Here is a 15,228-nt window from a genome sequence, read left to right as displayed (position 1 = left end):
ACCAACAGCAGCCTCATAGCTTTTACAGCTAAACCACTGTATTTTTCTAAATTACAGTACAGGCAATTATAATCTTATGAGAATTTATTTGTTGCCACACTGCCACCAAACCATAACTTTATTTATTAGGGCTTCACAATTTCACATTAGTTTTGGTTGACTGGCCCTTTAAATTTAATGTACCAATTCTGATTGTACATTGGTCAGTTGAGTCACCCAATGGGTTTTCAGATCACCTGAGACTTTGGAAGTAAGATATCTGCACCCGAGTTTGCAACTCCACTCTGCCACAGCCATTATGAGTCTATCTCTCACGCTTAAATCTATTTCCTTGTTCACATGCTTTACATTACAAAGAATGCATCAGAAGGGTTAAGACCTCCTTGCTTAGTTTTTCAATGGATTTAATAGAATATAGATCCAGCAATTTTAGCAAGCTGTTCTCACCACTGGAGTAAAGCGTAAAAAGTGCATAATCCAACCACCTGAGAATCATATTTTAAATATAAATGACAATTTCTATTTATTTTCTGTTGTATTTTGTTATTTTTTTATTTAAAGGTTTTGCACAGGTACAATAAAAAGACAACATCTCATATCATACAATCAATTTCAAACCTATAAAGCACAAGCAAAACTTTGTGCTGTACTGCAAAAGACAGGCAAGCACAACGTTCAATAAGAAAAACAAAACAATTGTACATAGATGTATAGAACCCTTTATTCAGGTTGTTCTGGAGGCAGGCTTGTTTGGGGGAGGATACCCCCATATTTCCAGAGCTATCTACCATGTCATAGAAGGAAGTATGTAACACATATCTGTGCACACCAAGTTTTTTAAAATTATTTTTAAAAATAAATAAATGCCGAAGAAGCAGCTGAAGAAAGAGAGGGAGGGAGAGAGAGAAAGAGAGAGACAGAGAGAGACAGAGAGAGACAGAGAGAGAGAGAGAGACAAAAGGAGAGGGTGTTGGGGGAAAGCTAGGGAGGGTGGTTGGTGGGGTCACCCCCAGGGAGCAGGGATCAACAGCATCAATCAAGCAGTGGAGATCACTGATAGTGAGTCTTGATTAGGCATATTGGAAGAATTTGTCAGGGCAGCAGAAGAGGTCCCTATAAAACCATTTAGACTTATCCTGTTGTATTTTATTTCTATAGACTAACCTTTAAAATCTAGAAAAGAAAAAGGTTTGGGGGAGCTCATTGATCAACCATTCTCAACCAGAGTTGAAATCCTAATGTTCTCTCAGAGCCTGCTAGGGGTACCTTGAGTTGTGGCTGATTTACCAGAGCCAGGGCCAGTAGAATGGCACCAGAGGCCATTTTAGTTGTCTGCAAGGGTGGCAATCGGACAACTATTGTAAGTATGCAATTCTTTCATCTGACTAGCAACGTCAGGAGAATATTACCACTGACTACCAATGAATTTGCTTGAGCAGGGTTTAATTAGACCTGGAAATAATTTGTAAGGCTCCTAAAAAGGCTCCTAAAAGGTTGAGAAAGGCTGTTTAAGTTGATTGCAAAAGGAGCACACAGAGTAAAAGGCAGCGGGGAAAGCAGATAGAATTATAGGGTGCTTCAGTAGGACGAATATCAGCAGATGAAAGGAGGCCTTGATTCTCTCATAGAGAGCTTCGCTACCATTTAGAGTACTGAGGGAGATTTAATAAAACTAGTGCACTCCAAATCTGGTGCATCTGTGCGTGGTAGCTACTCAGCTTCTAACTTCAACTTGTTTGCTTAAGTTTTGACAATAAAACCTGGAAGCTGATTGGTTTCCATGTAGAGCCATACCAGATTTTGTACCTTGCAGTTTTAGTAAATAACGCCACTGTGTCCAGTTCTGCAGACCTCACTTGCATAATATTGATAAGATAGAATGAATGCAGAGATGGGCAAAAAAATGGTGCAAGATCTGAGGAATAAAACTAGTACAATCCAATGGTAGTTCTGCCTATAAATCAGATAACATGCTGCCTTCAATAGCACACCCTGTTTTTCATTGTTATCATATTTATAATCATAATGTAACAGTTATTTAGACTGGAAGGGAGTGTTGTCATGTACTTAGGACAGGATAATCTTTAAATACAGCCTTGAGAACAGAAGATATAAGCTTCCCATTACCTAGCTTACAGTTTACTCCCTTTTTTCAATCTAAAGGGAATTATTGAAATTCAGATTTTCTTAGAAATATTTCCAATATGTTCAGATTGGTCACACACTCTTTGTAAATATCAGTCCATGTTTCACACTGTAGCACAAATGCATATCATGAGGCCCCATTCTAAAGTCAATAACGCTAAAAACCTTTATTCTGCAAGCACAACTATGGCCACAGCTGCTTTATTGCTTTAATAATAATCTGCAATAGGTGTTTAAAATAGACCTAAACCCCATAAATAAGACCACGTTTAAACTTTGACTTCTCACTGTATTTTCAAAAGTTGTTTTCAATCTTTTTAAATCTGCAGCTTTCACTAAAAAATTACCTGGTGACCCTGCTACAAATGTCCCTGTTCTGGAAATTTCTGTTATGGGGTGACACCCTCTCCCAAATGTGCTTCTGTGTTGTCACCCTGTCATGTACAACCCTGAAGAGACTGATACCTATATAATCAGCTCCATCAAGGGCCAAAATGTGGTATCGTTTTTGTAATGACTCCCCGAGTATGAAAGGGGTTAAAGCTGTTTAGGATATTCCATTTCCAAACACAAAGGTAGCTACCGAACACTCCAATCAGCCTAACAAGAAACCCATACGAATAATTCTTCCCCCCAAGTATGAGACAAAGCTCTGTACGGAGGGTCAAACAGGAATCAGACTCTTTTTCTATTAGAACCAGAATACAGTCTTATATACAGTAGAAGAGGAGGTCCCCTCTCCTGCTCATATTACTCTAACAATACAACTGTAACCAGAAACAGAATTAACATGAACAAATTGACTAACCCCTTAAAGCAGCCAATGTGACTCCGTGCCCTCCTGGGCATTGTATGATTAATCAGGATTTCACTACAGGTCAGACTTGTTGTCACCGAGCTTCACACATTAGTATAAACACATGATACCTTCTCACAATAGCAAGAGCTAATTACAATTAACAATACAAACAGTGATCTCCCCCCTCTTCAGCCTAGTAGGCAACAAACTATAGTAGGAGTAGACTGTGCGACTCCTACCCAGTTCTTGAGGCCAATGTGATCAGCTCTCTCAACTAACAGTTCAGAATCAAACAAACCGAGAATAGTCTTTACATATATCCTGGGAGATATTGTGGATAAATATTTTAAAGTAATCCAATATATATTTTCTCAGTCACCCTGTGCCCAAAAGTGACTCCCATCACAGTTTTCTTATTGAGGTAGTTCGGAAAACTATACCGCAAGTTAACCACTACATGAAACTGATGAAACAGAAATCTTGAAGAAAACATACTGTGACATTTTGTTCAGCTTGCACAAATGCTTCTGACATTCGTGCAGCAAAAAACGCTTTTGCTCCAACCTCATTGTGTGGTCCCATGTCCTCTTAAGCCCCATACACACTATCAGATTGTCTGCTGATTTTTTCCTTCAGGTTTACCAAAACCATGTAGTACAAGGGCCTGCCTGATTGCATACACATTGAAACCCCTAAGGTTTGACCTCATATTATATGGTTTTGGTAAATCTGATGGAAAAAATCAGCAGACAATCTGATAGTGTGTATGGGGCTTTACACTCCCTGAGACTGAATAGTTTTTTTCCTATGCTGGGATCACCATTGAGATATTTGAAAATCGCTTTCATGTCCCCTCTCAAGCATCTCTCCTCCAACAAGAATAAATTTAGTGCTTGTAATTGAGGTCGTCCAGGCCCTTTATTAATTTTGTTGCCCTTAACTGGACTCTCTCCAGGGGTTTTACAACGCTTTCATGACCAAGCCTATTTCTGACATTTGTTGCTTACAAGTTAAAATCCATATTTATTGGCTAGAAAATAACTTAGAAGCCCCAAACATTATATATATATATTTTAGCAGAGAATCTAGAGAATAAAATGGCGATCGTTGCAATATTTTATGTCACAATGTATTTGCGCAGTGGTCTTTCAAAACACAATTTTTTTTTAGGAAAAAATACACTTTCATTAATTAATTGAAAAACTAAACAGTAAAGTTAGCCCAATTTTTTATATAATGTGAAAGATGATGTTACACTGAGTAAATCGATACCTAACATGTCATGCTTTAAATTTACGCAGACTTTTAAAAAAAATAACAGTTACCAGTTAGAGTTACAGGGGTGGTCTAATGTTAGGCGATTCTGAATACTGTAATTTAAAAAAAAAAACTGCACCATTGGCAGTCGCATAAACCGGAAGTGACGTTGTGACATTGCTTCCGTGTTTACATGAAGAAGACTGGAATGAAGCCATTCATATAGGTAGTACAGCAAGCTCTTCAGTTTTATTTTCCTTCATTTAGGTCGGCAGAATGGCATGGGTAGGCAAAAGGGCATACCCGTTCATCCCTTTGAACTTGCCACCTAGGGGGTGTGAGCACGCTGCAAGAGGGTATCCGCTGTGTGCCGCGGGAGCATGCCCATGGGTCCCATGAACTTGATGTTCACTGAAGGCCCGTGATCATGATTAGGAGAGGCAGAATGGGGAGATGTAAACAAGGCATTCCCCTGTTCTGCCTAGCAACATGGCATGGATCTACTGCACCCTGTCATTTGGAGCAGTGATCTCTGTCATGTTGTAGTGAGCCCACCCGCCAATAGTTAGAACACATCCAGAGAACACACTTAACCCCTTGATCGCCCCCAGTGATTAACCCCTTCCCTGCCAGTGTCATTTATACAGTAATCTGTGGCCATTTGTAGCTCTGATCGCTGTATAAATGTCAATGGTCCCGAAAAATGTCAAAAGTGTCCAATCTGTCTGCCATAATGTCACAGTACTAGTAAAAAAAAATAATAATAATAAAAATGCCATAAATCTATCCCATATTGTGTAGACGCTATAACTTTTGCGCAGACAAATCAATATACACTTATTGTGATTTTTTTTACCAAAAATATGTATAATCGGCTTAAACTGTGGAAGAAATTAGTTCTTTCATATATTTTTGGGGGATATTTATTATAGCAAAAAGTTAAAAATATTGCTTTTTTTTCAAAATTGTCAGTCTTTTTTGTATATAGCGCTAAAGCGATTAAGTGCTGAATTGCAAAAAATGCTCTGGTCAGGAGGGGGGTAAATCCTTCTGGGACTGAAGTGGTTAAAGAGAACCTGTCTCCAGGAAAAGAGCATTTGGGCATGCAGCAGTTTTGTAGAGACTGTTTATTGCATGGATAAGGGTTACTATGTTATATAAATATCATACAGTATATAATTTATAACTCTGCAGCATTTAAGCACTGCCTATACATCTACTGGAGATTTCAATAAAAGTTGCAAAAAAACAACACTCTACTGCTAAGGATGTAGTATGGTAGCATGTTAATAAAAATGTATTTTAGCATTGTCTCCATTGCTCAATGTCCTAGTAATCTTGCTTTATAGGTGACAACATTGCTTTCACAAAGCCGTTATGTTTTATTATAAAAAAGGACGAAGCACAAGAATCCAGTGTTGCGTGGTTCTGTTATGCTTGCATTTACAGCATGCAGAAATATTGTGTTTGGTCACGAGGAAGCCATATGGATTTATGAAGCTTCCAAATGTTTGTTCTAGTTAATTAAATTCCATTGATGACAGTAATGCTCTTCTTTATGTTTCTTCACCATGTGCTCCAAAGATATTAGACAGACACATTAGTTCCACAGTTCAACGCACTCTGATCAATATTTGCATATGCATTTTTCTTGCTCCTTTCGAAAACCTGCCATATAACCCAATGTTTATAAATGATAGCTGGAATAACTAAGGGCCTTGGAATACTGCCACCTGCTAGCAACCATTGGTATTACAAGGGTGACTTTACCTATCTACTTACAGAAAATCCAATTCAGTACTGATGACGCAAGAAATGTAAATACATTTAGGTGCAGATTATAAATCTGCTGAAGAGGTGAAGGTAAAACCATGGGCAAAATACCAAAAAAATAAATAACATATTGTATAAGATATACTCTGTATTTTACCATTGTAGTTTTTTTTTCTAAGCCTCCCTTGTAAAATAGTGTTATCTGTTGTCCTTTCCTGTATATCTGTTATTTTTTTCACTTCCTTTTACAGGCCAAACTATATAGCAAAAGTATCAGTTACAGGGATTGAGATAAACTATGAGGCTTATTACACACTATCAGTGGTGTTTACTGACCCCTGTAAAGGAATTCCTGGTTAATCACTTTTCACAGGAATGTGTAAGAAGGTTTGCAGGCATTCAGGATGCTGCCTTATGAATTTTTTTTTTTGTTTTGCCTTTTTTTTTTTTTAACTCTCAAACTGTAATTTTGAATTGCAGATATCCCACCGCAACTAAATGACAAGCAGCCTCATTCACTTATCTAGCTTGTATGACCAAATAGTCTAGTAACAAATATTATAATGTTACATATAGCTTTAAAAACAACATTTGACAGTTACCTTATATATAAGATTTGCATGTCAAGTATAAATGTGTTTGTTACCAATTATGATATACCCAAATATACCCCCAAAAAATGATCTATCTCTCTCTTTCCCCCCCTCTCTCTCTCTCTCTCTCTCTCTCTCTCTCTCTCTCTCTCTCTCTCTCTCTATATATCTATATATATATATATCTATATATATATATATATATATATATATATATATATATTTACATATGTGTGTATCCTCTGATCTCTCCTGTATTGATTTGTATTGTAAGTGTACTGTCTGCCAGCATGCTGCGCAAACTGTTGGCGCTATATAAATCCTGTATTATAATAATAATAATAATAATAATAATAATAATAATAATAATAATAATAATAGTAATAATAATAATATATAAAAGCTGAAGTTTGAAGCTGATTGGCTACCATGCACAACTGTACCAGATTCCAAGTGCCCTAGTTTTAGTAAATCTACCCCAGTGGCTTTTATGAAGTTGAGTTTAGGAACTTCGGCAGAAAAAAGCCAAAAGCTCCTAAACTCAAGTTTAGGAGCTGTAGTGTACATGGAACTTAAACCTGCTGCCCTAGGCACTGTGACCTGTTCTAAATGTTTTCCTGCTTATGGCCAGACATAGTATCACAGAAAGTTACAGCACTCATATTTAACCTCCCTGCACACGTAAATCTGTCGAAACAAGAGTCTAATAGATATCCCTGGTATGATAAAATTTGAAACACAAAATCATAAATTATAATATAACAAATACATATAAATAATTATAAAAAATAATAATAAAATTAAATTCCCTACAATTTATTATAATTAAATTCTGCAAGTGTTCTAATTTACTATCGCTGTTTTCTAGCTGGTCTAAAACCACTTTTGATGTAAAGGGACACTTTTTGGTTGCTATGGACAATCTCCAGTTTCTAGGCAGAAAGAACAGTATATATCATATAAAACTGCATGCAGGGTATTGGACAAAGCACTGGGGACAAAAGGGATGTGAAATTATTTCATACAGGAACGTAATCTGTAAGATTACAGTATACTGTATCTATTATGATTGTCCACTTTTTTGAATTTGCCGCTGGACTGCGCCCCCATGCGTCGCAAAGCTCGCAGGCAACAGAGCCAGGCACAGAGAGGAATCGGGCGGGGGACAGAGCCCACAGACACAGCGGGGGGGGGGGGGGGCATCGCAGGATCCTGGGGACAAGGTAAGTATACTGCACCTGGATCCTGCAATGCAATCCCGAGTGTGGCTCAGGGTTACCGCTAATGATGCTGAAATTTAACCCTGAGCCACACTTGGGAAAACCGCCAGGGAGGTTAATGGCAACACCTAATGCCACTGTTGTTTACTTTGCTTTATAGAGATTAATTAGAAATAATCAGATGTTTCACAAATAATGAAAAGTCCCTTGAGCTATAGTGAAAAGAAGCCATGGCTGCTAGTAGTATCACACATGTATAGTGTGGCCTAATAGCCTTAAGTAAAGTACAGTGAGAGATAAAAGTATTTGATCCCCTGCTGATTTTGTATGTTTGCCCACTGACAAAGAAACAATCAGTCTATAATTTTAATGGAAGGTTTATTTTAACAGTGAGAGACAGAATAACAACAAAAATATCCAGAAAAATGCATTTTAAAAAAATGATACATTTATTTGCATTTTAATGAGTGAAATAAGTATTTGATCCCCTGTCAATCAGCAGGATTTCTGGCTCCCAGATGTCTTTTATAGAGGTAAGGAGTTGAGATTAGGAGCACTCTCTTAAAGTGAGTGCTCCTAATCTCAGCATGTTACCTGTATGAAAGACACCTGTCTACAGAAGCAATCAGATTCCAATCTCTCCATCATGGCCAAGACCAAAGACCTGTCCAAGAACATCAGGGACAATATTGTAGACCTACACAAGGCTGGAATGGGCTACAAGACCATCGCCAAGCTGCTTGGTGAGAGAGTGACACCAGTTGGTGGCATTATTCGCAAATGCAAGAAGCACAAAATAACTCAATGTCCCCCGGTCTGGAGCTCCATACAAGATCTCATATCAGGGAGTTTCAATGACCATGAGAACGATGAGGAATCAGCCCAAAATTTCATGGGAGAATCTTGTCAATGATCTCAAGGCAGCTAGGACCATAGTCACCAAGAAAAAATTGGTAACACACTACGTCGTGAAGGGCTGAAATCCTGCAGCGCCCACAAGGCCCCCCTGCTCAAGAAAGCACGTGTTCAGGCCCGTCTGAAGTTTGCCAACGAACATCTGAATGATTCAGAGGGGAACTGGGTGAAAGTGTTGTGGTCAGACAAGACCAAAATCAAGCTCTTTGACATGAGCTTAATTCGCTGTGTTTGGAGGAGAAGGAATGCTACCTATGACGTCAAGAACACCATAGCCACCATCAAACATGAAGGTGGAAACATTATGCTTTGGAAGTGTTTTACTGCTAAGGGGACATGATAACTCCACCTCCTAAAAGGGACAATGGATGGGGCCATATTCTGTCAAATCTTGGGTAAGAACCTCTGCATTGAAAATGGGTCATGGATGAGTATTCCATCAGGACAATGACCCAAAACCCATGGCCAAGGCAACAAAGGAGTGGCTCAAGTAGAAACACATTAAGGTCCTTGAGTGGCCTAGGCAGTCTCTAGACCATAATCCCATAGAAAATATGTGGAGGGAGCCGAAGGTTTGAGTTACCAAACGTCTGCCTCGAAACCTTAATCACTTGGAGAGGATCTGCAAAGAGGAATGGGACAAAATCCCTCCTGAGATATGTGCAAACCTGGTGGCCAACTCCAAGAAATGTCTGACCTCTGTGATTACCATAAAGGGTTTTGCCACCAAGTACTAAGTCATGTTTTACAAAGGTAAAATGCAAATCAATTTATAACTTTTTTGAAATGCGTTTTTCTGGAGATTTTTGTTTTTATTCTGTCTCTCACTGTTAAAAATAAACCTACCATTAAAATTATAGACTGAACATTCTTTTGTCAGTGGTCAAAGGCATAAAATAAACAGGGGATAAAATACTTTTACACTCACTGTATACATGTGTATTTTTGTGTAAAGGGAGTGGAAATTGGGATAACATTAAAGGTTCCATTTTCTTTCCTTTGAATAACAAACATATTATACTTACCTGCTCTGTACATTTTTTCTTCTTCTAGGGTCCCCTGGTGGCACTTTTGGCTACTCCTGTCAGCGAGTACCCATAGAAAGCCGCTTTCTATGAGGCACGCATGCAGGCTCACTCCCGATCCACCTTGTCTGCGTCCATTGACACAAACAGGGCGGCTCAGTCCGGCCACCCCACTTCCCCATTACAGAATTTGATTGACAGAAGCAGGAGCCAATGGCTGCTGCTGCAATCAATCTGTACAGTGAGGAGGGACAGAGCCAGGAGAACTACTGCTGTCATGCACATCGTTGGATCAGGATCGGTCTCAGGTAAGAAGGGTGAAGGGGGGCAAGTGCAGCACAGAATCAATCAGAACTGACAATTTTTAATCCTTATGCTGCTAGCATTAGTAAATAGATAGGAAAGTATATACTGTTTATTTGTTTTAAAATTATGTCATACACCCCAGGAATCTTCGGGAGCAGAGGAGGGGTTTTCTCAGCATCAGATTGATGTCAGGAAATAAAAGCTATATGAATCATCTATCATTATTTAAGACAGCCACAACCAGAATTACTAGGGGGTGTTTATCATGGTGATTTGCAAACAAAATAAAGCAAATAGCATTTTTGGTTTATGGCACTTAGATGCAGTGTAGTTTTGCCTTAAGAATTGAAGAGTGGGGATTACTCATACCTCATAGTAGAAAAAGGAACACTTTTTAGCACAAGGTATGTAGGCACCCACACCACACCCCCAGCATCATGGACCATAAAGATTTATAACAAAAAAACAAAACCAGAAAACCTTAAAAGCACACCTGCATGCATCTCTGCGTGCTTAGCAGTAAACACATTAAACTCCTGTTGCAGAATGTATTCATTTAATAAAATGTACGTTTTCTTTTTCTGCATTTCCATCTTTCTTAGGTACGAAGCCAGTGCCTCCCAGTTGCCTCCTGGAAATGCTACATTACCAGTGTCTACCAGGGAGCTCTCCTAGTTGAAGCAGTTTAGCACTATCTCCTAAGGAGCCGCTGAATTTTGGGTCCCCCAATAGTTTGCACAGCCAGTCAACACAGATTTTCTAACTCACATCCAGACACAAGAAAACAGTCCATGGATTGTTTTTTTATGATTTATTAGGGTAAAAAGGGTTATGGGATGCCCAACGTGACTTGAAGAGAGACAAAATAAGGACAACTTCCTTCTGTAGCACACTGCAAATGACAGATAAGTGACTGTATTCCCTCCAGAACAGAAACAATCTTTTGCAAAGTAATCCCCTCCTAGGGGTTGAGTGCTCCTGAATGGATTTTTAGCAAAGTCCCAATTTGTAGGAGCTCTATATTCTCTTAATGAAAAATACCAGCCCACCAGGATACCACACCTGATCCCAAAGCAAGGGACTGGGTAAGCAATAAAATGTCCCCTGAAGACTTGCTAAGAACTTGCATCTAGCAGATTTCTCCCTAATAGGCCATGGGGATGTAGAGGTACTCATACTGTCCTTGCCCTGCAGCTTTGAATAGAGCTGCTTTCAGGCCTTCTGCTGGGCTGGTTCCCTTCCAGGCTATGCAGGCTGTCCTTCCCCAGTGGACTTCAGGACAGTGGAACTCTCTCTGTCAGCTTCCCTCCTTCCTCCAACCTACAGCCTGGTGGCATAACCTCCCTTCTCCGGGCCCCCTGCCAGGGTACACAGCAGAACCTCAACCATCCATCTTCCATCCAACGCCCCTGCTTGCCAGGCTCCTCAATATATTTGGGCTGGTTCAGTCACCCTGCCACGTCTCCTGCCTGGGGATTGGCCAGATTTCCTAAAATATTCAGATCAGCACCTTCTGGCCTCCACCCACTAGCTTCCAGGCTTCTCGATGCAGAGGGAGGTACCAGAGGCCTGACCTGCAAAGCCTGACCTAACGTAAACCCTCTGATTCACACCCAGGCTTCTAACAAGCCTCTATCTACACTGAAAAACTGTGTACAAAAGAGGGCGCTACACAGTATTAAACCCAAAACTAAAAATTTTATATATTGCAGCTTGCCAATCATTAGATGTGTTAGCTGCATTTCTTTTTTTTTGTAGGCTTTTCCCCCCTTTATTTTCACCTGCTGATCTGGCCAGTAACATACCTCCTGTATTAAGCCCCATACACACTATCAGATTTTCTGCTGATTTTTGTCTTCAGATTTACCAAAACCATGTAGCCAAGGGCCTGCCTGATTGCATACAAATTTAAACTCCTAAGGTTTGACCTCATATTATATGGTCTTGGTTAATCTGAAGACAAAAATCAGAAGAGAATCTGATAGTGTGTATGGGGCTTTAGAGTGCCTCCACTCTGGATAAATGAGCACAACAAGTATAGCAGACAGCAGCATTGTGTGAGAATGTTTCACTGTTTGGACTGATTATGTACTGGACATTGTAACTTATGTATCACACAAATAAACCAACTGTGTCAAAACCAATGTCCTGTAATGGTTGCCTTTATACAATTGGTGGGGGAATATAGCTTAGTGTAGCATCACCCATATCAGTCCCCATTAATATAAGCTAAACAAGCTTAATCTACTGGTACGTGGCTTCCCTCAGGAATGCTAAGTTTACTGGCCAGAAAGTATAGGAGGCTAAAGAAAGGAAGAAAAAAAGAGTTCCGAAGGTCCCAGTAAGGCAGTTGTCCACTGGGGATTGCTGGGACTGGTGTCTCACAAGAACATAGTCAGTTAGATGTCAGTTCAGGGTCAGTTCAGGCCGCAGGCAGAGAAATGATCAGTAAATAGGCAAAGGATCACACAGAAGACAGAAAAGTGGTCAATAAACAAGTCAGGGTTACTACAAGCAGCAAGCAGATGCAACACTGGTGTTGCAGTGATCAGGAACACTGTTGCTGGCTTACACTGGTCTGGTAATTGTTCAGTTTAAAAGCTTATATGCAAGTTATTGTGATAAATAGTGTGCGGGACCTGGGCCCTGTCCCAGGAGACATGTATCAATGCAAAATAAAGTTTTAAAAATGACAATTTTTAAGAGAGCAGTGATTTTAATAATGCTTAAAGTGAAACAATAAAAGTGAAATATTCCTTTAAATTTCATACCTGGGGGGTGTCTATAGTATGCCTGTAAAGTAGCACATTTTTCTCATGTTTAGAACAGTCCCTGCCCAAAAGGACATTTCTAAAGGAAAAAAAAAAGTAATTTAAAAGTAATTACAGATAAACGTCATTGAAAAAAAAATGGCATGAGATTCCCCCAGTCCATTACCATTTTTTTTTACAATTTTGGTTTGAGGTTTTCCTTATTATTCATACCAGACCCAAAGGGCCTGGTAATGGACTAGGGGAATCCCATGCCGCTTTTTTCAATTACTTTTATCTGTATTGCCGGGACCATCAATTCATGCCATTGCCCTGAAAAGAGGCCAGATTGCTTGATGATGCCCATTGCAGAGGATTTTTAAATCACCCTCAAGAGGAGGACAGTCTGTAAAAGTTTACAGCCATCCAGACCACAGGGAGATCCTGTTAAGGGGGATGCCACCATCTGAATACAGTTGTTACACCTGTTACCCCTGCAGGGGTAAGGCGTTCTGGTGAGTGCAAACACAAGAGGGGGAAGTGTATGAAGGAGGGGAGCACTGAAGAGTCACCTTTTTTTGCTTGTTTTTGCACGGACCACTTAAAAACTGTGTTTTTTTACTGTTTTTTTCTTTGGGGACTTGTTAATATTTTTGAAGATTTATTAATTCTTCTTTTTTTCTTGGGATTTTTTCGGGACTGAATGAAACACGATTTACGTTTGTCACTTTATTATTCATACACGATTTATGGTGTTTTGGCCATACTATTGGTCACCATTTATATGTTTTTTGTGGTATTTTTATTTATAATTAAATTTTTAATTTTATGCACATCGCACATTACAGAAAGTGCCGTATTTATTCATTTGTGTGTGCACTTGTTCATGTTTTAGCTAATATTGATATCACTTATATTTCCCCTGTGCACGCGCACTTGCATACATGACATATAGTAGTTATATTTGAACAGCACCAATTTTCCTTTCTAGAGTTACATATATTTCTGAACTCCACCTAGGTGCTGTTCTTAATTAGGGAGGCTGCAGTTCTTTTTTTCCTAAGAGCGGATACTTGCTTTTTTAAAAGGCGAAGGTGTTGAATAAAAAAAAAGAATTATTACATACTGTCTCCAGAGCAGTGCAGTGCCACCGTCCAAAGGAGGGATAGTTCGGAGCTATGGGAATACTGACCTTGAGGTTCCTGCAATCTACTTTCAAGCTCCTATCAAAACCTCTCCTTTCTGTTTGTGCATCAAGGTTTTTTTTTTTTTTTTTTTAACTTATCTTGCCAGCAGTCGAGTGCAATTTTTGTTTTGGCTTCTGGGCAGTCAGTGAGGTTATGATAGGTCAGTGTTCATTGTTAAACTGTGACTGGTGGGATCACACTACTACAATCTGATTTCAGTGCAATTACTGTATTTAGTGCAACTTGGTTGTCTTTTGGATGTGCTTTGCACATTCTATGGGGCCAAAATGATGCTGGGATCTTACCAAAGTATTACAAGACCCTTTTACAAAATCATGCCATGCTGAGTTACATTGATGTGAATGGGCATCATTGAAAACAATGCGATCTTCATTGCCTTGTCGGAAATCACATTAATGTGAACCAGTCCTTAAGCGTATCTGAACCCAAGACCAAAAATGTAATGAATCCCCAGTTACTAGTACTTAGTGTAGTGGCTGCATTTGATTTATTTTTAATGATTTTCTTGCTTTATTCTTTTTTGTTTTCTTTTTTCAAGCTTCCCTTCCTGTTCCTGGCCTGGGTGACTACATCACTCATCCACTGTATCTATGGAGAGAGCCTCAGATGTCACCCTGCTCTTCTGATATGGGCTACAAGCATGCCCATAGTCTTAATCTCCATTACATAAGGGGCAGGCCAATCAGTAGTTTATAGAAGATAGCTAGGAAGGAAGATAATCCTTGATGTACAGTGGGGATCGAAAGTTTGGGCACCCCAGGTAAAAATGTGTATTAATGTGCATAACGAAGCCAAGGAAAGATGGAAAAATCTCCAAATGCCATCAAATTACAGATTAGACATTCTTATAATATGTCAAAAAAAGTTCGATTTTATTTCCATCATTTACACTTTAAAAATTACAGAAAACAAAAAAATGGCATCTGCAAAGGTTTGGGCACCCTGCAGAGTTAATATCTTGTACTGCCGCCTTTGGCAAGTATCACAGCTTGTAAATGCTTTTTGTAGCCAGCCAAGAGTCTTTTAATTCTTGTTTGAGGTATCTTTGCCCATTCTTCCTCACAAAAGTGTTCCAGTTCTTTGAGATTTCTGGGCTGTCTGTCACACACTGCTCTTTTAAGGTCTATCCATAGATTTTTAATAATGTTGAAGTCAGGAGATTGTGAAGGCCATGGCAAAACCTTCAGTTTATGCCTCTTGGTGTAATCCCCCGTGGATTTTGAGGTGTGTTTAGGAT

At 39.3% G+C, this 15,228-nt stretch overlaps 1 protein-coding gene across 8 annotated transcripts in view; it reads right to left on the bottom strand.

Moving 5' to 3' along the window:
• Positions 1–15,228, bottom strand: part of LRRC3B (leucine rich repeat containing 3B) — a 299,515-nt gene that overhangs the window by 7,398 nt on the left and 276,889 nt on the right. The window lies entirely within an intron of this gene.

The sequence above is a fragment of the Lithobates pipiens genome, unplaced genomic scaffold, assembly GCF_037356315.1.
Source record: "Lithobates pipiens isolate NorthernLeopardFrog02 unplaced genomic scaffold, aLitPip1_a1.2 Scaffold_19, whole genome shotgun sequence".
Lineage (NCBI taxonomy): Eukaryota > Metazoa > Chordata > Amphibia > Anura > Ranidae > Lithobates > Lithobates pipiens.
Note: the sequence above shows the minus strand (reverse complement) of the source record. Positions and strands in the feature narration are given on the sequence as shown.